The sequence below is a fragment of the Chanodichthys erythropterus genome, chromosome 23 (assembly GCF_024489055.1).
Source record: "Chanodichthys erythropterus isolate Z2021 chromosome 23, ASM2448905v1, whole genome shotgun sequence".
Classification (NCBI taxonomy): Eukaryota; Metazoa; Chordata; class Actinopteri; order Cypriniformes; family Xenocyprididae; genus Chanodichthys; species Chanodichthys erythropterus.
This window is the reverse complement of record NC_090243.1, coordinates 1896576-1918191: the sequence shown is the minus strand read 5'-3', so window position 1 is coordinate 1918191 and position 21616 is coordinate 1896576. Positions and strand designations below refer to the sequence as shown.

The following is a 21616-nucleotide window of genomic DNA, read 5'->3' as shown; positions in this document are numbered from 1 at the left end:
TACAAATTTAAAAAATGTATATGTGTATATATCCAGCCATGATTTTTAATGACAGCACCAAGTGTTCTAGGCATGGAAATAAAAAGTTGGCGACATTTTGCAACATCTATCTTTTTCCATTCTTCAAGAATGACCTCTTTTAGAGACTGGTTGCTGGCTGGAGAGTGATGCTCAGCTTCCCCATAGGTGTTAGATTGGGTTCAGATCTGGCGCCACTGAATCACTTTCACCCTGTTTTTCTTCAGAAATCCAACAGTGGCCTTAGATGTGTGTTTAGGATCATTGTCATGTTGGAAAAGTGCTTGACGACCAAGGGCACGGAGTGATGGTAGCACCTTCTCTTTCAGTATAGAGCAGAACATCTGTGAATTCATGATGCATCAATGAAATACAGCTCCCCGACACCAGCAGCACTCACGCAGCCCCACATAAGGACACTGCCACCACCATGTTCCACTATAGGCACCATTTTTCTTTGTATTCCCCACTTTTGCGACGCCATACAGTTTTGAAGCCATCAGTTCCAAAAACATTTATCTTGGTCTCATCACTGCAGAGTATAGAGTCCCAGTAGTCTTCATCTTTGTCAGCATGGGCCCTGGCAAACTCTAGGTGTTTTTTTTTTTTGTGCCTGGGCTTTAGGAGAGGCTTCTTTCGTGGACGGTACCCATGCATGCCATTCCTCTGCAGTGTACGCCGTATTGTGTCACGGGAAATAGCTTAGCTCACCCCAGTTTGGCTTTCTACTTCTTTAGATAACTACAGTGAACTTGCATGCCGATTTTCTTCAACCCTTCTCATCAGAAGATCAAAGGGGACTTTTTGCTACAGTATTCTGACTAAGTAAAGCTTTGCTGATCTTCTTGTAGCCTTCACCTTTCTGGTGTAAATAAATTATTTTCTTTCTCTTGTGACATTTCTCTTCCATGTGGTGCCATTGCTGACAGCATGAAATGGGAAGGGGTTTTAACACCCTTTTATAGTCAACTATCTGCTGGACACCTGTGTAATGAATAATTAGACTCAACTGGGGTTGAATTCTTGTTAAATTAGACATTTGTAGTCTAAAATTTAGCTTTGCTCCAGAGACTTTCAGTGGGGTGTACTCATTTTTGCATCACCCTAATTTGAGTAAAACTGAAAATTTTGTTCTCTAAGTTATATTATTAACCTTATTTTATGTTATAAGTTAAACAGATGTTATATAAAACTTAGTCTTGTCGACATTTTGGAAATTGTTTTTGTGTTCATTGAGATATTTTTTAAAAAGTTACTTTTCAAAGGGGGTGAACTCATTTACACTGAGCACTGTATATCCAGCCACCAGTGTCAAATGCAAATCAGATAATGATCCTAGCAGAGCGCAATTGAACATGTACTCATTGAACAAACACCACAAACAGGTCAAAGGCCCTCATTAGTGTTGAAGGTCTTTAGTTACAGTGCTCAATAATCAATGTGACGCATTGGTTAAGCATGCCATTTAGGGCCAAAACTAGCAGATAAATGTGTGTAAGGTTAAGAATTAACAAAGACATTTGCTTTCCTGTTCCAACCCCCTTTATCTTACCAAAAAAATTCCTAAAAGCTCAATAGGTGCTGATAGTGATGAAGGCCTGTAGGCTAAGATGGTCACCATGATTTTGCCAAGATGATTGGTGAATAACAAAGATGTAGAAGCATTGGTTGTAAGCCTAAACTTGACATAAACTTGGTGAAATGCCTATTTAACTGTATATGTTTTACCAACTTAAAAGTCTAATTTGTAACCAATTCAAGTATAACCATAATAACCAAATATTGTCATTAAACCCCTTTCAATTATAAATTATATGCTAACAAGATTTGATTCAGTTTTAACATCAAAATGCTATCTATTGCAGTACAATATAGTTATGCCATAGCAATGCTCTCCCACATTTTATGCTAATTCTAACTGCGCTTATTTCGATTTTTGGTAAGTAGCAGTGGGTGGTAATTGACAAAATGTACAGTTTTACACCATCATGTTGATAATGTTTCTTTAGTCATTTGGTAATCCTGCAGTAGGGAAACCACCCTTATATTTGTAAGAACAACTATAAGTGGTAATGGGTTGTTATAAATTCATAATTCAGTGTATAACAATAATAGAATACATCACATGTTGAAGCACTTATTAATTTAATTAATGTAAAAATAAATTATTAAGTGCTTTTTGATTGAACCTTGGCTGATTTCTTTATTGGGTCTTGGATTGTAGGTTTTGGGCTGCATTTGTTCTGTTTAAATGTGGTCATAAACACCCTACAAATAGGAATTGATCTATTGAGTTCTCTGTGCCCAAAACACTGACCACAGATCAATCTCAGTAGAGCTAAACAAGACAGAATCTACACAGCTTTATGGATTTCTTAGTTTATATCTTGATCTTTTACACGTTCTGTTCTTAATTATATTCTTGTACCCAGAAGAATCTCAGGAGCTGACTAGGATTTGAGAAACAGAAGCTGGTGACCAAAATGTTGCTTTCCATTTGATTGTTTAGGAGAGACTGAAATATTAAAGTGCTCTCATTTGTAATGTTCTTTTCTTCAAGTACTTTCTCTTTTCAGCATACATAATGAGTATGTCTTTGAATAGTTGCATCTTGGGTATTTAAATAAGATTGTGCACGTTTGGACACAGATGACTGAAAAAAACACTGCATTGTAAACAATCCGCCTCTGTCCCTCTTGGGGTGGTTAGTTCAACTTTCCAAAGCATCCCTTTATCTTATCTTCCTTTATTGTACTTGTTTATTTTGAATGTGCCCGTGGGCTCTTTAGAGGCTGTCTTCTATAAGAAATCGCTTTTGTGATTAAAGTAGATCATGAATAACACCACTGTTAGCCACACTGTAGATTTAGATGTCTCTCATATGATCTAAAGGGACTTTCTGTACTGTATGTAATTAGTGGTGGTATTTTTATACAATTATTTTAAGTATTAAGCCTAGAAGGATGACCAATGGATGGTGCAAAATCTTTTGACAGTGTAAACATTCAGAGCACTACTACATTTTGTCTTTTTCTTTCTTAAAGGGTTTGTTCATCAAAAAAATGAAAATTTTGTCATCATTTACTCTCCCTCATGATGTTCTAAACCCATAAGACTTTTGTTCATCCTCAAAATGCAAATGAACTTTTTTTTAAAAGATGTAATATAAGTCTAAGGTGTCCCCTGAATGTGTCTGTGAAGTTTCAGCTCAAAATGTTTAATTCATTTTTTTAACTGCCTATTTTGGGGCATAATTAGAAATGAGCCGATTCAGGGTGTGTGGCCCTTTAAATCTGGTGATCCATGCCCCAAGAGCTCGTGCTCGCCTTAAACAGCATAAAAAAAGCTAATATAACCCTCAAAATGGATCTTTACAAAGTGTTCGTCATGCAGCATGTCTAATCGCTTAAGTACAGTGTTTATTTTGATGTTTACATCGATTCTGAATGAGTTTGAGGCTATATGCTCTGTAGCTAATGGCTAACACTACACTGTTGGAGAGATTTATAAAGAATGAAGTTGTGTTTATGCATTATACAGACTGCAAGTGTTTAAAAATGAAAATAGCGACGGCTCTTTTGACTCTGTGAATACAGTAAGAAACGATGGTAACTTTAACCACTTTTAACAGTAAATTAGCAACATGCTAATGAAACATTTAGAAAGACAATTTACAAATATCACTAAAAATATCACGATATCATGGATCATGTCAGTTATTATTGCTCCATCTGCCATTTTCCGCTATTGTCCTTGCTTGCTTACCTAGTCTGTTGATTCAGCTCTGCACAGATCCAGATGTTCTGCCCTTGTCTGATGCCTTTCATAATGTTGGGAACATGGGCTGGCATATGCAAATATTGGGGTGTACACCCCGACTGTTATGTAACAGTTGGTGTTATGTTGAAATTCGCCTGTTTTTCGGAGGTCTTTTAAACAACTGAGATTTATATAAGGAGGAAACAATGGAGTATGAGACACACTGTATGTCTTTTCCATGTACTGAACTCTTGTTATTTAACTATGCCGAGGTAAATTCAATTTTTGAATCTAGGGCACCTTTAATGAAATCTGAAAGATTTTTTCCCCTCCATTGACAGTCTAAAAAACTACCACTTTGACGCTTCTGAAAGTTTATAAAGAGATAGTAAAACTAATCCGTAGGAATTCCAAATTTTCTGAAGAGACTCGATTGCTTTATATGATGAACAGTTTGGCTTTTATGCACATATAAACATTCATCGACTCACACATCAGTTGTGGTAAACAGAAGATCAAGCATGTTTGCTTGACGTACAAGAACCAATGATGTTCATTCTCGTGGGTTAAGCAGCACATTTGACCTTCGGCAAGAACCAATGAGGTTTCTTATTGTGTATTAAAGGGTTAGTTCACCCAAAAATGGAATTTCTGTCATTGATTACATCAGAACGCCGGCTCATTATTCTGACATAGAACCCGGAAGCGCTGCACTGTGTGTACAATGTCACCCACCAAGGAGAATGCCAGGGAAGAGAAGAAATTGTTGAATAAAGTCATTATTTTTGTTTTGTTTTTGTGCACAAAAAGTATTCTCGTCACTACATAACATTAAGGTTGAATCACTGTAGTCATAAGGACTATTTTAACAATGTCATTTAGTACCTTTCTGGACCTTGAAAGTTGCAATGACGTTGTTGCCTATGGGTGGTCTGGAAACCTCTCGGATTTCATCAAAAATATCTTCATTTGTGTTCCAAAGATGAACAAAGGTCTTACGGATTTGGAACGACATGAGGTTGAGTCAGAAATTTTTTTTTTTTTTTTAACTAACCCTTTAAGCAAGTACAGTTGAGCTTCTGTTTATGTTCACTGATCAGTTAAAAGCCTAAATTCAGTCTGTTCATCATATAAAGCCATCAAGTCTCTTCAGAAAATTTGGACTAAACCGGTCGATTCATATGGATTTGTTTTACAATCTCCTTGTGAACTTTTTGAAGCAACAGGTAGTTGCAAGAACTGTCAAAGTAGGGACCGAAATCCTACAGATTTCATTTAAAAGATCTTCATTTGTGTTTCAAAGATGAACAAAAGTCTTATGGGTTTGGAACGACATGAGGGTGAGTAATTGATGACAAATGAACTAACCCTTTAAGTTGCGGTCACATTAGCAAAACTAAATTTTTGGGGTAAAAATGTCCATCGTCTAGTGTCATTCGCATAGCACAGCTCACACAGCAGTCACTTTCAAACCATGCAGCTTTCAGCAGTGAAAATTTGATGAACAACAGTATACATTTACTGTATATTTTGCATTTGACCGCACATTTAGCCATGAATAATGAGCCTGATAAGCATGTCTTTGCCAAGTTACGTTGATAATCTGCGTAACCCCTATACACTTATTACAACAAAGCATAGACCCACACAGAGTCTATTCCTATATGCATGACTGCTCAAGGCTAAAGGGAGGAAGTATGTAATTTCCCCTCATTTATTGTACCTTTACTCCTACATTACTCTACTAGACCCTTTACCTATGATCTCAGTTGAGGAATGTGCAGATGTTACTGATCAGTAAGTTTTTCCTGTTTGTATATTAATCTTGGTGGGTTCTACTTGATTCTGTTTTATGGCACAGCACTGAGGCAAAAGCAACTGTGGTCTCTGAAATTAATTTGATGGTCATTTGATAGCAACATTAAAATGTCTATAGTTTTGTGACTTGTGACTTTTAATCAAATATTATTGTTATTGATTGTAATTGATAAAAACTAAATAAAAAAAGATAATAGTACATAAATAAATATATAAATATTTGGTTTGGACTGTACATGAATTGCTCCAAGATAATTAATTAAAAAATCTGTCAACTTGGCAGTCAACATTAAAATGAAAAAGTCTAAACACACACTAACTAGAAGAGGTTTAGATGTTATGTCATAGTTGGCACATATGAGAAAATATAATAAGCCAAACGGCGACGTCATTCATCAAACAGCCATCTTAATATCCAGACTTTGTGTCTCACAGTTGCCCTGTCAGTTATAGCCACACACCAGCTCATCTTGTAAAAGGCACCACAGAGTAGGTGACAGTCTGTCAGTGTGTATCCACTCACGCTGTCAGCATCTCACTGAATCTGTTTATGGCTACATCCACCGAGTCTCTCTACTGCTCACACCATACTCCACTACAGCTGGAGTGTAAAAAAAATGTAAAAAAATTATTTAATTAAAGGTGCTCTAAGTCATCCTGGGTGGATGTAACTTTCTGTTGACTTGTTGTCAAACAAAACAGAGGCTAGCTAGACCCTCCCTCCTCCTCCCCTCCCCTCCATAACTTCCTGAAACAGTCATGAACGCGCATTTAAAATCATTCTTGTCAGTTATTGGCTGGAGCATGTTTATTATGTTTCGTGGTCCAGGCTGCACCAGTTTGTGTTTGGAGCTTGTGGCGACTACAAAGACCGTTTTTTTTTTTTTTTTTACAATGTGTTCAGGGGACAGGCAGTTAGCAGATAGTGAGGGGATGTTTGCTGTATGTGACAAAAAATGTTTTGGCCTAAAAACGTGTGACATCACTTAGAGCACCTTTAAGTATTATTTTTAAATAATTATTAATGAATGAATGAATTTATTAATTACTTTAATAATTAATAAATTAAACCATTTGAAATAATAATTTGAAATTTAAATTTTTTTTTAAATAAACTGCTTTATAATTCATATAGTAATTTTGATTACTGTGTTGATTGGGAATTATTTTTTAAAGACCAGGTAATGCCAATTTTAAATATAGTCCACAGTAAATTTGACATGAATATGACATAAATCAAGTATTTAAAGTTGCTCCCTTGTGCATGTCCAGCATAGACTGTAAAAAAAAAAAAAAGGACGACGCACCTTCACTCTCTTGAGCCGTGATATCAAGGTCCCGCCCGCACTCCCACAAAATCAATTAATAAAGCAGAACAACTTGTTTCAGCGTGAAATAAACAGTTCTGGAAATGTAGATATTAAAAAAGCTCTAATCTCCTCCTGAAGAGCCAGAAAAAAGTCTGTTAGTGCTTCAGTGACTGCTTCACTCAGAGAAGCTGTCAATCTCAGCTGTCAATCATGATATCAAAATCCGTATTTTTATAGCATCAAATAACTAAATAAAAACAAACTTATTTAAAGAACGAACACTTTAAATAACATCAGCGTGATAAAAACTGCCTAAAATGACACAAACCATCTTTGGAAAAAAAATTGACATGTAATTGGACTGTTTAGTTTGTATCACGTCCCAATACATTACATTGAGAGGGCGGGGTTTATGACCTATACTGCATCCAGCCACCTTGTGGCGATCAAAACACTTTGGCTTCACTTTTCAGGACTCGTGTAGCATGCTTGGTGTCCAGTGATGGCTGAACTCTCATATCCGCATCCAATTCACATGGCTTTGATCCTTCACACAGATGGAACGTCACACAAAGAATACACACATTTTATGAAGGCTATGCACACAAGTACTAACAGCTGGATTTGCAGAAGTTTACAAGATTTGAGACATTAAATGTTTATTAAATATTAAAAGACTTGATTAAAATGACTTTGAATTATTTAACAAAACTGTTCAACAAAGAACTAATGACAGAAAATGGGAGCTCATGTGTGTCTGCGCTGTGTTCTCAGCACTGTCAAAATAAAAGTCTCACCAGCAACACTTAACAGCCAAAAATACAAACTTGTTGGCCAATGACGATCATTAAAGGAACACTCCACTTTTTTTTAAAAATAGGCTCATTTTCTAACTCCTCTAGAGTTAAACAGTTCAGCTGATATATTATATCATTGTGCCTGCTGCATCCATGGTACGGCAGCAAAGTTCCTTGATTATTACGCCGGAATAAGAGTATAGTTCCTAGCCATATCAGCCTAGAAAAATCGCAACTTTTCATTTTCTGTCCGTCTTAGTACATGATGTAACTACAGAAGAGTCAAGTCAAAATAGGCAAAATATCGAAACTCTTTGGTCATTTTTGAGCGAGATGCTAACGGTCTAATCAGATTCCATGAACTATGCTAAGCTATGCTAAAAGTGGTACCGCCAGACACGGAGATCGGCTGAATGGATTCGAAAATGGTAAAACTCAACTGTTTAACTCTAGGGGAGTTGGAAAATTAGCCTATTTTCAAAAAAAAAGTGGAATGTTCCTTTAAAAATGCCAAATATCAGCAGATAATATTGGCCTTGGCGATATATCGATGGACCTCTAATCAAAAATGTTTAATTCACTCTATATATCATTCATTATATAAGTGTATTATATTTTGAGTGAATGGATCGGCCATTGGAGACTCATTCGACCCATTTCCCTCATAGTGAAGCGTCTGAGCTGTTTCACCCACACATTATCAAACCCACGAATTCTCTGATCCTCCAGAATGACTTTTGTGTTAATCTTTGATGGCATATCCATCATCTACACACACTCATTCATACACCTACACATGTACCTTTTTATGTGCCATGCTTCGTGACACACACCCAGCTCAAACCCTCCATTTCTGAGCAGTTTCTAATGCCTCCATTTCTAATGGCTTGAATTTTAGATGCAAATTATTTACCCAAGGGCTCTCAACTTGATATTAAAGCTGATTCAGTGTTCCTGACCTAGGCTAGGTGGTTAGTTGTTTACATTTGTTGAGCAACAGAATTGATGTCTGATCACAGCTATGTGTATATTGCTTATTCAATCAGAATTTAAAGGGATAGTTCACCCCAAAATTTTGTCATGATACTTACTCTTAAAGGTCCCATTTTTCATGTTTTTTTGAAGCTTTGATTGTATTTATAGTGTGCAATATAACATGTGTTCATGTTTCGCATGGAAAAAAACACAGTATTTTTCACATAATTTACTTATCTGTATACCGCTGTTTCCACTGTCATAAAAACGGGCTGATGACTTCCTTGTTCTATGAAGTCCCTCCTTCAGAAATACGTAACGAGTTCTGATTGTGCCAGCGGTTCCTGTGTTGTGATTCGACAGCAGCTTAGCGCACCTTGCCTGGAAAGGTCACGCCTCTTACCACAACGTGTGCTGCACATAGTTTTACATGTGGATTATTGTGGTGTTGTGCCGAATGAACACAAAAGACAATAATTCCCGAGAGACTGAACTCTCTGAACTCCACAAGCAGCGACAGAAAATATAAAACCGCCATATACATAAACAACATAGTCCCCTCTTGTGGCCATTATGTGCACTGCAGTCCAACATTAACTATTGCAGTAAGGATACCACAATTATAATTTTCGGGAACCGAGTTAAACATAAATTGTAACCATTGATCTCTAAGTTCAGCGTCCCTGGGAAGGCCAAACAAAGGTGATTGGACTGCGGGATGAAAATAACACCGTTTCGACGACATGGCGACAAACACACTCTACAAACGCAACTCTTGCTCTTCTCTGTGGGAGCGCAACAAGACCACGCCCCCTTTTTGTGTATTCCTGTGGGCGGAGGTTAGTCAAAAAACTGTTTTAGTGACGTCATTAAAGAAGGAAGTAGAGGGATGTAGTCCAAACTGGCCGTTCGATGTAGGCGACTTCTGTTAAATAAAATATCTCGCTTGGCATTGAACTTTGAGCTTTAAAATTTTACAGATTTTATTTATACTCTACCAACAACATTACACACTAACTAAAGTTTGAAACATGGGATCACGAAGAACGGGACCTTTAAGTTATTCCAAACTTGTATGGGTTTCTTTCTTCTGTTAAGCACAAAATAAGATATTTTAAAGAATGTTGGTAACCAAACAGTTGACGGCACCCATTTACTTCCATAGTAGGAAAAAAATACTATGGAAGTCAATGTGTGCCGTCAACTGTCTGGTTACATTCTTTAAAATATCTTTTTTGTGTACAACTTGAGAATGAGTAAATGATGACAAAATTTACATTTTTGGATGAACTATCCCTTTAACTATCCATTTTTAGGGATGCACCAATATTAAAATTTACGATGATACTGATAAATATGTTCATTTTATGGCTGACAATTATTCTATTATTCTTTATAATTTTGTATAAATAAAAGAATAATGACACAATAAAGACTCAAATTAATCGTTCAAATGTTACAAGTGAATTGAAGCATAACAACATAATATTGTACAGTATAAAAATGCATATTAATTTAACATTTTGTTCTAAAAAATGAACATTAAGCATACAGTTAAATTACAATTAAATGTTATTGTGATATAAAATGAATCATTTAGTCATACCGCCCACCCAACTTGACTGAAAGTTTGTTTTTCGAAAGTGAACTGACATTGTTAAAACAACATCTTTTACGATTCATTTAGCGCTTAATCACTGAGTTAAATGCGCTGCTGTTCTGTGTGTCTTATGAAGGGGCATCATTTTAAGAGGCCCTTTGGCTTTTTTGGTGTTAGAGACTCTGACTTAACCAGAGGAAGTGGCGACGGGTTTTGTCGCCTTCTTCGTGGGAGACGTGAAAGGCATGCTGGGAAGATAATGCACTTTTAATGGCCTGGTGCAGAGCCCTGCAGCTGTGACGGCCCATGTAGCTGCGGCTCTGATTGATTACACGTCTCTCGGGGGCCGGGCAGAGTGACGCAGCAGCTGCAATTCATCGTGCCGTCAGGGACGCTGGAGAACCAGTCGTGATTCAGCAGAACACCGCACTGGTATCCACACAGTGCTGCTCAGAGGGGAGGTGTTATTGTCTAACCTGGTGATTCATTTTACATAGATTAATTTTTAATCTTGGGACATAGATAGGAACATGGCGCTTTTATTGAATCAGGTACTGAATACTGATGATGCAGAAGATGATTTTCTAATCTTTTGTGGTTTCATATCTGATGCTTATGAAACATCAAATCCCGTGGAGACAATCGGATGTGAATATTATTATTATTATTATTATTATTATTATTGGGTTATTATAAGATCATTATATATGTGTACTGTTCAAAGGTTTTAAGGGTAAGTAAGATTCATTAAATGATCAAAAGTGACAGTAAAGAAGACACTTATAATGTAATGTTACAAAATATTTATATTTAAAATACATGCTGAACTTTCTATTCATCAAACAATTCTGAAATGAATGTATTACCAAAAATATTAAGCAGCACAATTGTTTTTAACACTGATAATAAGAAGAAATGTTTTTTTTTTCAGCATAATTCAGCATATTAGAATGATTTCTAAAGGATCATGTGACACTGAAGACTGGAAATTTAGCTTTTTACCATCATAGGAATTAATTGTATTTTAAAATCTATGAATATAAAACAGTTATAATTTTTTAGATATATTTATAAATATTTTACGATATTATGGTATCATTACAGTGTGTGATCAAATAAATGCTGCCTTGGTGAGCCTTTTTTTTTTTTTTATAAGAATACTTACTGACCCCAAATTTTTGAATGGTGTGTATATATATATATATTAGTCAGTGTTTTTCCACTAAACAGCCATTATTCTGTTTAATTTCCATTTACCACTTGTTGGCTGGTATTGTATAATTGTCCATGCACATTTACTCTTTAAAAACACTAATAATTTAATAAAACTGTTAAATGTAACATTTTGCAAAGCTAAAAATGAATGTCAATTTTTCATACTTCACATTGTAATGTTCTGAGGCCTAAATTCACTTGTAGTAATAAAAACAATTTATTTTAGTTTTTAGTTTTTTGGGGTTTTTTAGACAAACTAGTACAATAGAAATATCAGTTCATTAAAATAATTATCAGCTTATCATATCTGTGTCAAGGGTTGGTTCCACGCAGAAGCAAGTTCATTTTCATGACAAAGGTGTTTTGGGGGCCTGAAAATGCAAACTTTTGAAAACGGGTTTCAAAGTGCAAGTTTTTGAAAGTGATACATTATCATCTCTGTGTAAAATACAAAATGAGAAATTTGTGAAAACGGTGACGTCATGCGAATGCTTATAGAGTACCTCAGAGATGACGTGTTTTTGTCGGCCAACCCGGAAGTTAGCGGCGCACAGATTCCCTTGATGGAAAGCCTATGCATTTTCCCCATAGACTTTTGGAAAATTGCAAAAAATAAGCTCTGTGTTTAACAAAGGGTTATGACACTTACACGTTTTGTCTATCAAGATAATCTTTACAAGTTAACACAACATTTATATATTTTGAAGCCTAAATTTTGAAGCCTCAGATATAAAAAGGCTATAAACGGACTACAGCACACCTTGGTCGCAGATCAACGTCACCACCACCAAGCTTCCTCAAAATTTATTTAAAAAAAAACTATATTTAAAAACATGCTCGCTGATTATGATCTGTGCTGTTATGAATACTTTTCCACTTTTTCTTGAGAAATGCTGTCCAAATGTCCTGTTTGTCATGATGACGTCTAAAGTTCCCACCAAAGGAAGTAGTCCCTTTTAGCAACTTGTTAGCAACCGCCGATTTTAAGACACAGTAAAGTTTAAAAAAATCACTGGTGTGTTTTATGTCATAGATCAAAACGTGAAAATATTTAGAGGCTTTGTTAACCACAAACCTTATTTCAAAAACCCATTTAAAAAAACCCATAGACTTTAGGGCGATGGAACCAGAAGTCCTAAAATGCTAACTCGCTTCCGGGTTTCGCATACAAAAACACATAATCTCTGAGGTACTCTATTACATGTTCAGTTCAACTACTGACCTTGCATGCATATTACTTGTCTGGCTATCACCAGACCAAGCTCAATTTAAAATTGAACATTGGTCTGGGGAGTTTGCTATGTATTTTCTACTGCACAAGAGGCGTGATCAACGAGCATTATTCACGCAATTGGATAGTCCTTCAACTAATCAGATCAACGATCCGAGTGACGTACTTTGCAGAGTGACGCGAAAACTCCAGACAGGTTTGGTTTGTAGCATTGATCAGCGGTTTGCAGAAGCAGCAATGGCATCGAGCGATTTTTGCAGGTTGTGCCAAAAAAAACATGAAAGTGAGTGGTATTTACACCCACTCGAGCGATTTGTTTGCTAAACTAAAGAAGTCATTCAGCATCGTCGAGAGGTTAAAAGGAATTGGATTGAAGGTCATGCTTGCCGTCGCTTCTCTATCGCCATCGCGTTATACCCGCCAATAGCGAGCAAGGTGGATAAAGCCAGTCTGTGATTGGTTCCCGCAACAGTGTAACAGAAGCAGTAGAAATGAATGTACGGGTTTCCAGATTGAGTTGCTGGGCGAAATCAAATCGCAGGCAGGCTGGGTTTACCCAGTCTAGCATATTACAGCATTTTTAATAGTTTTCACGGATCCATGTGAACGGGGATCATTTGACAACGTTGTCGAATGTACGCATAAACCCACTGCGGGATCAAAGGGAACAGAAAAAGTATATATTTCTTTTTAAAAATCAAATCTTTATTGACTAGGAAAGAGTAGCCTATATGAAAAGATCAAGTAAAATTATTTTTATTCATAATATGACCCTTTTAAAGAATATCAAGTTTTTCCCTCCTTTTTTATAACCTTTGCTGACACGAGAGAAAGGTTATAACACACAAAGACATGTATGAAATGCCAAACATCTGTTTGGGTATAAGAGAGGTCACTGCTAGGTTATCGGCAATACTGGGGCTTGTGTGGCATTCCACATGCTTTATTGCTGCCATGATGAGCTTCTCAAACACACAAAAACAGGAAACACATGTGCAGCAGCTCTCTCTACATACCTTATCAGTGCTGCATGCTAATCACCATCAGAGAAACAAACATCAAAACTAACACACCAAAGGACTAATTCTCCCTCATCAGGCCTGCTTCTAACCCTCTTGGGATACATTAAACCCCATTCCCAAAATCTTTCCTTTTAAAAGTATCAGATATAACAGAATGTTTTAAGCAGATTTTGCTCAGTTCGATTAGCTTGAAGCATTAGCATGTTGAGCTAAACTGGTAAATTTAGCCTTTATTCACTATTTCAGTTTCAAACAGGCTCTAATAGCAATCTTTTCTTTAACAGATAAAAAAAATGAACATGTGGTAGCGCACCAGCTGCTGTTATCAAATATCCATTATGTCTGTAATTGTTTTTATTAATTTGCATTTTCAGAAGCTCAGATCAAATGCAAATCTGTGGATTGCTCCTCTTTCTTAAAGTAACAACACATCAAACAATCTTATCTTAGACTTACAAGACCTTGTTAGCTTTTTCAGAAGCCCAGAGGAAATGATGTCATGTAATACATAGTGAATGTGAGAGTTGCCCAGGTCTAATTGGATTAATGAGTCCTTGTAAACGAATTAGTGAGTGAGTGCAGTCAATATTCCCAGTCAATCACCTTGAATATAGTTAAGAAGACACCATGAGTGACTCGCTCTGACCTCACAGAGAACAAGCATATAATTGAGTTTGCAAATGCTCTCATGACTTCATGTACTGTGTTGTGTCATTTAGTCAACATGAAATCAAACTTGACCCTCTTTATTTTCCCAATTATGTCATATGCACAATTCACTGGTGCATGTAAAGAAAATGATTTCTTTGAAATGTAATAACTTTCTTGCCCCTGAAACCACTTTACTTTTTGCAAAAGCAAGGAAATATAATATTAACTTCTTTTAACATCTAATTTTCCAGATTTAATGAAATCAACATGGATAAGGTTTAATTAAATGTAGTGAATACGGTATCATGTTGTCTTTAAAGACCTCATTTGTAGCAAATTATGTCCTTGGTGCCTGTGAGGACCTCATTCATCACCTGGAAAATTTACATTTACATTTATGATTTGGCATATACTTATATCCAAAGCAACATTGCATTGAAGGTATACATTTGATACCCAGTTCAGGTTATCCAACCTGTGACGTTGGTTTTACTTATGAATCCATAAGTCGGCATGAAGCCATTAATTTTTGTTACTCAATTTTTGTTACTTATAGTATGTGTTGCCTAAAATAAGTTTAGGCATTTTTTCAAGTAAACTTTACCACTGAAGTTATAAGACACAGGTAATTAACATCTGAGTTTCGAGATGACAACACGTGAAGTTCTATTTGGAGCTGTTCACATCCTCTGACTGGGAATATGTCGACACTATCAACGTCTAAATGAATCTGCAGCAGTCAGGTGGAACAGTAGTCACGTGGTACAAAAAAAATCCCATATTACAAGCTGTATTACAAGCTGTAATTATATACTTTTTACAAGTTGAAATCTCATAATTACAGTTATTACAACATGGTGTGAATGCTCCTTTACTGTAGTCTTCAGTGTCATGTGATCCTTCAGAAATCAGTCTAATATGCTGTTTTGGCACTCATGAAACATTTCTTATTATCAATGTTGAAAACAGTTGTGCTGCTTAATATTTTTGTGTTTTCAGGATACTTTGATGAATCAAATGTTCAAAACAAGTGCCGCACAGCCAAAACATTTTGATCGCCCCCTGGTGGCTGGGTGCAAGTGTAGGTTATAAACCCCTCCCTCTCCATGTAATCGAATGGGATCAAAGGCAAACAAAAAAATCTAAGTAAACTTCAATTTTTTTTTTTTCCTAAGATGGCTTCTGTCATTTTAATTATTCTTATCAAGCTGACGAATGTTCAAGTGTTCATTTTTCCAATAAGTTTGGTTTTAGTTAGTTATTTGATGCTACAAAAATGGGGTGTAATGTCATTATTGACAGCTGTGCCTGCGATTGAGTCTGTGGAGCAGGAGAATGGCCTGGACCTTGATGCCACGGCTCCACCTCAGGATCACTACTGCACAGACTCGGGCTTCGAATGACATAATCAGCACACAATGTCAATGGCCATTTCGGCTTCAGTTTTCTACAGTGGAAGGAAGTGGGCACACATCGTCCATCTTTTTTGAAAAGTCTATGGTTCAAAAGAACAGCACTGTATGAAATAGAAATATTCTGTAACATTATAAATGTCTTTACTGTCACTTTTGATCAATTTAAGAACAATTGAATTAAAAATTGTACTTACTATAAACCTTTGAATGGTAGTAAGGGTAAAACTGTAGTTTACAATAAAACCCTGGTTACAATATTCATGTACACCATTTTCATTGTACTTAAAAAACACACACACACACAATGGGATCATCAGAAAAACGTATTACAAGAAAAAAACAACATTTTGCCGTCTTCCAATAACAGTAATAACAATGGTATTTTTTTCTTTGTGAAAAACCTTCAATACAAAAGTACAAATCATGTTTTCAATGTAATATTTCTGCAGCAAATACATGCGGTTTCACAAACCCCTATTTAAGCTTCAAAAGTGATGATTTACCCTGAAGCAGACATGCCAATTTCTCTGCCTTCACCAGCATTGGGAGTCTAACTGTGAAATAGAGACAAACATAAAGGCAGAAGCTTTCTTATTCCTGTCGGCAGCGGCCTGAGGGGGATCCATTGACAGCTTTTATTTCACTACACCATCTCAGCCGACCTTGGCTCATCTCAAAGCCCTTGTCCTTCCAGACAGACAATTTCGAGGTGCCGTCTCAAAACTGACCCGGGATGTCGGCAAACCGTCATCATTAACGCAAACCAAACATCGCCTTAGGATAGGAGGGGCTTTTTTTTTCTTTCAGTTTGTTGGCTCAAGGGCTCAAAGCACACGTGGCTAATATCTCCACGTCAAGTTTGATTTTCTCTGTATTGTTCTCACAGTTGTCCCTGTGACGAGATTTGAATATAATTTTCTGTTCAGGTTGCCATGGTGACTGAAGCAGGGTCTCTGTATGTGCCAGTTGCCATGCAGTGGTTTGTTAGAAAAGAAGTACAAACGCTACTACATGCTATCTAAAAATTACAGCAAGCTGCATCTTAGTTTACCTCCTATTTTCATGCTTTACTTGTTTGGCCCACACGTTCCTTTTGTGGCCTCTCAATTTGTCTTGTACTTGTAGTTTTTACTCTACTGACCTCACCTCTTTTGTCTGAGAAAATGCTTTCACGTCTATTGCCCTCCAGGTGCAGGTGGGCATGACTCACAAATGGACTTTCTTCCCACACAAACTCACTCACACACGTTTGCCTTTACTGAAAATGTGTCGTGAATCACAGATATTCTCACAGGTGCCGTGATGACGTTGCAGTGACTACTGGTCACACACACAAAAGCTGTGATTGAGACATCATGATCTGTATTGATTGAGAAGTCCGAAAGCTCAGCGGTTAAATTTTCTTAACTGGCTGTGTTGAACAATAATGAGATGAAGATTATGGGAACAAATTTATAACCTCTCGCCTGTTGGACAGGCTACAGATATAATACACCAATCGAAATTATTTGCAAAAAAATATTCATTAACTGATTGTCGAAATCAAGCCTTAAAGTAGATAATAATTTGCCTCTGGCTATGAGAAACCTTACATTGAGAAGTGAGGCAGTGAGACAAGATCTTGACCAAAAATTGATGCACCTCTTGATGAAAATAAAAGTTACAATGTTATTTCCATCAATTTTTGGTCAAGATCTTGTATTGGCAACACTGTAAACCTTAACGCTCAAAATATTTAATTGGTTTGAGTAGGACAAACTTAAATTAAACAAAGTAGTTCAGTCAAATTAACTTTTATGAGTATTTAGCACTTTTTTTTCTTTCAAGTTCACAGAACAGATATATTTTAAGTAAACTGAACTGTTTCATTGTTTTGAGTTTTATGCTAATTTAGAAGAGTTTCTGTTAATGTGGGTTTTTGGAGAGTTTGGTATCAAGTGCTGCATGCAGCTTGGTTTAAGAGCAAGTATGTTAAATGCTTTATATTGCTGTACTCATTCAGCAAGTGCTATACCATGCTATTGTTAACATGTTAGCATTTTCGGAATTAGCTTGTTATAGCTAGCTAAGTTTACACTAATAAAAATGGTTCACATTGAGGTTACATGAAAACTTCAAGATAAATGTATGAATTAAAGTGTTAGTTCACCAAAAAATGAAAATACTGTAATTTATTATTCACCCTGATGCCGTTCTACACCCGTAAGTCCTTCATTAATCTTCGGAACACAAATTAATATATTTTTGTTGAAATCCGATGGCTCAGTGAGGCCTCCATAGACAGCAGTGACACTTCCTCTCTCAATTAATGTACTAAAAACATATTTAAATCAGTTCATGTGAGTACAGTGGTTCAATATAAATATATTTTAAAGCGACGAGAATATTTTTGGTGCGCCAAAAAAACAAAATAAGGACTTATTTAGTGATGGCCGATTTCAAAACACTGCTTCAGGAAGCTTCTGAGTGTTATGATTCTTCTGTGATTATGATTCGGATCGTGTGTCAAACCGCCAAACTGCTGAAATCGTGACTTTGGCGTTCCGAACCGCTGATTTGACATGCTGATTCATTATTCTCCAAAGCTTCCTGAAGTAGTGTTTTGAAATCAGCCATCACTACAGAAGTTGTTTGCTGCACCAAAAATATTCTCATATATGATATTAATATTGAGCCACTGTACTCACATGAACTGATTTAAATATTTTTTTAGTACCTTTATACACTGATTCATTTGTGCTCCAATGCTTCCTGAAGCAGTGTTTTGAAATCGGCCATCAATTTATTTTGTTTTTTTGCCGCTCCAAAAATATTCTTGTCGCTTTATAATATTAATATTGAACCACTGTACTCGCATGAACTGATTTAAATATGTTTTTAGTACCTTTACGGATCTTAAGAGAGGAAATGTCATTGCTCCCCTCACGGAGCCATCGGATTTCAGCAAAAATATCTTAATTTGCGTTCCGAAGGTCTTACGGGTGTGGAACGACATGAGGGTGAGCAATAAATGACAGAACGATTAAAAACAATTAAAATGTATGAGTACAAAATAAAAATCTGGCAATTCTGTAAGTCCCTGTAAAGTCAATTCTGAGAATTCTTTCTAAACACTTTATAAATGTTACAAATGTATTGCTAAAACACATTACAAAGTGTGTGAATTGAGTAATGCTTAATTGTGAAGTTAGAGCGTTAAACAGTTTTTCACCAAGTCTCTGCTCAGGATTTTTTGGGCGGAGCTAAAACGGGGGTCTAATGACGCACATCGTCCCCCGAGCATAGCCCCTCCCCTAACACTATATAACTGTCGATGACGCACTGAGCGTGGCGCCGCCTCTACAGCGGTTCACTCGCTGTGTCTCGAGCCTATGGTCTCGAGTGTCATTACAGTCATACAGCCCTTTGTACATTTAGCTAGTAATGCCTTCGTCACGCAAATGCATATAACATGGTTGTTATAATATACAATACAGCTCGGTTTTCTTATTTCCTCCCGTCTCGCGGCACCGTCATTTGTCGACTCGAAAACAGTCCGGCAGTAGGCTACGTGCCCACCAATGAGTGTAAGTTACCGAGTTTGCGTATGTTATAATTAGTAGGTAGTCCACAGTAACTCTACTAAAATGTGCAACCCTCAAACGTGATTCTTTTGTTTATATGCATCAGTATGTTTGACTCATTAGACAAGTAAGTTGAGACTGCAGCTCTCGCGAGTGGGTGTGGTTTCAGCGCCGACAGCGGACACGCCCCCAGCGTTTGAGAGCAGAGAGCGCTGTCTATTTTTTCGAGATTTTGATAACTTATTTCATTTACTTGCAGATTTTTTTAATCATTCAAATTTGGCTGGGTGGTTAATAACACATTTTTCTGTGGTGTGAAAAGCTCAAAACACATACTTTAAAATGACTTTACAGGGACTTTAAACTTTGAAATTCTTAACTTAAAAATTTTGAGGCAACTTTTGACAACTTCTTCGGGTTTACAGTGAATGCAAGAGTCGAGCACACTGTAAAGTCTACTCCAGCACATCCCAAAGACTTTCAATTAATTTAAGGTCTGGTCTTGCCAATTCATGTGTGAAAATGATTCTTCATTATCTCACCCAACCATTCTTTCACAATTTGAGCCTGAAAAAATGACTGTATAGGTCGTTTTTCAACCACCTTATTACGACCTATATTTATGTTTTAAAGTCATGCGCCCTCTAGCCGGCATAAAAATAATGATATTGTTGTGTTAAGTCTGTCGTCATTAAAATGATGTATGATTGTTGTTACCAATCAAAATGTGTGTTCATTTAAATGCAATGTGTGGACTTTTTACACCATTTGTCCTATTTCCATTTAGCAAAACTCATTTTTTTTATTAACGACTACAACCACCCGACCCATAAACCTACCCCCTGTGATTTATTGTGCATATACACTTTATGAGCACATATGTTCCCTGGGATCGAACCCACGATCACAAGATCACATGATTGCATATTGTTATATATTACAAATCTCTGCCAACTGAACTATGCAAAACCCGAAATATGACACAGATACAAGGGAACAATGCGTTGTCGATAGGGGCGCAACTTTAGAAAACGCTCATATGGGTCGTATTTCATGAATTAAAATGAAAGTGTCCTGTTGTCGATAGCGGTGCAACTTTAGTAAACGCTCCTATGGGTCATATTTCTGGGAAGTGACAAACAACCTATATAGGCGTATTGGTCAGAGAACATGTTGGAATCTTGACAGAATTTTCATTTTTGGGGGAACTATCCCTTTGTGTATTATTTTAATGTATATTATTTCCATAATAAGTATTCACAGTATAGTCAATGTACGCTAAAGTGTACTTCTTTTTTTAAGGGTAAATATGGCAATATTTCGCTATTTATATTTCGCAAATATATCGCTATTTTACCACACAGAAAGGTGTCACAACTGTTTAATGAATTCAACCCCTTATGTGTTTTGTTTACAAAAAATATTTTTTAGGAGACATTTTAGCCATCTTTCAAAACCCAGTGAATCTATTTGTGCCTTGTATTAGGTAGAAGTGTTGTATGAGAGCTGTGTTTTACTTAGCTGCTTACTTTGTGATATAAATTTATATTTACTTAGACTCTTGTAGCCTACAAAATCAGTACTGTCAAGTTAAGAAGCATTGATCAGAAGCTATTTAGATATGGTTTGGTTTCTACTTGAGAAAAGGCTCGATTTGATCCAATGCTTATGAAAGACAGACAGCTCTTAATGGAAAGATTATGAAAAGGGATCAATGCTGCGCTCAGTGTATCATGGTCAATGTGGTTGTGTTGGTGAGACGTTTAGATTAGCATGTGATTCAGACTTCCTTTCACCCAAGGGGGCTCAAATCTCATTTCAGATACTTTATCGACTCAATGTCTTGTGCGGTGGGATGCGGTTCAGTCACAGTACCCCAAGGACAAGATGAGAGAGTGACAATTTTGACACCTTGACAATCACACACACAAAAGCACACGCACACACACATTCATAAACACTTATCTCTTGAGGGAAAATGTGTCTGTGTCCATTTGCATTTAGCACTGTGACAGTTTTTTGAGACTGTGATAGTGTCGGCTTATGTCAAATGCCTGAACACAGGGGAATAACGCTGAAATTTTAATGACAGGTCAAATACATTTCAGCTTGTGTGATTTATTATTTTCAGAGCTAAACCATTTATGTATTAAAGCTAATAATGTGTTCTCAAACATTCTTTCATCTTTCATTGGTTGGACAAACAGATACATCATTGGTTGAACTAATGTTGCTGTTTTGG

The 21616-nt window shown here is 36.5% G+C and overlaps 1 protein-coding gene across 4 annotated transcripts in view; it reads left to right on the top strand.

Moving 5' to 3' along the window:
- tmem108 (transmembrane protein 108) overlaps positions 1 to 21616 on the top strand; it is an 83300-nt gene that overhangs the window by 34777 nt on the left and 26907 nt on the right. The window lies entirely within an intron of this gene.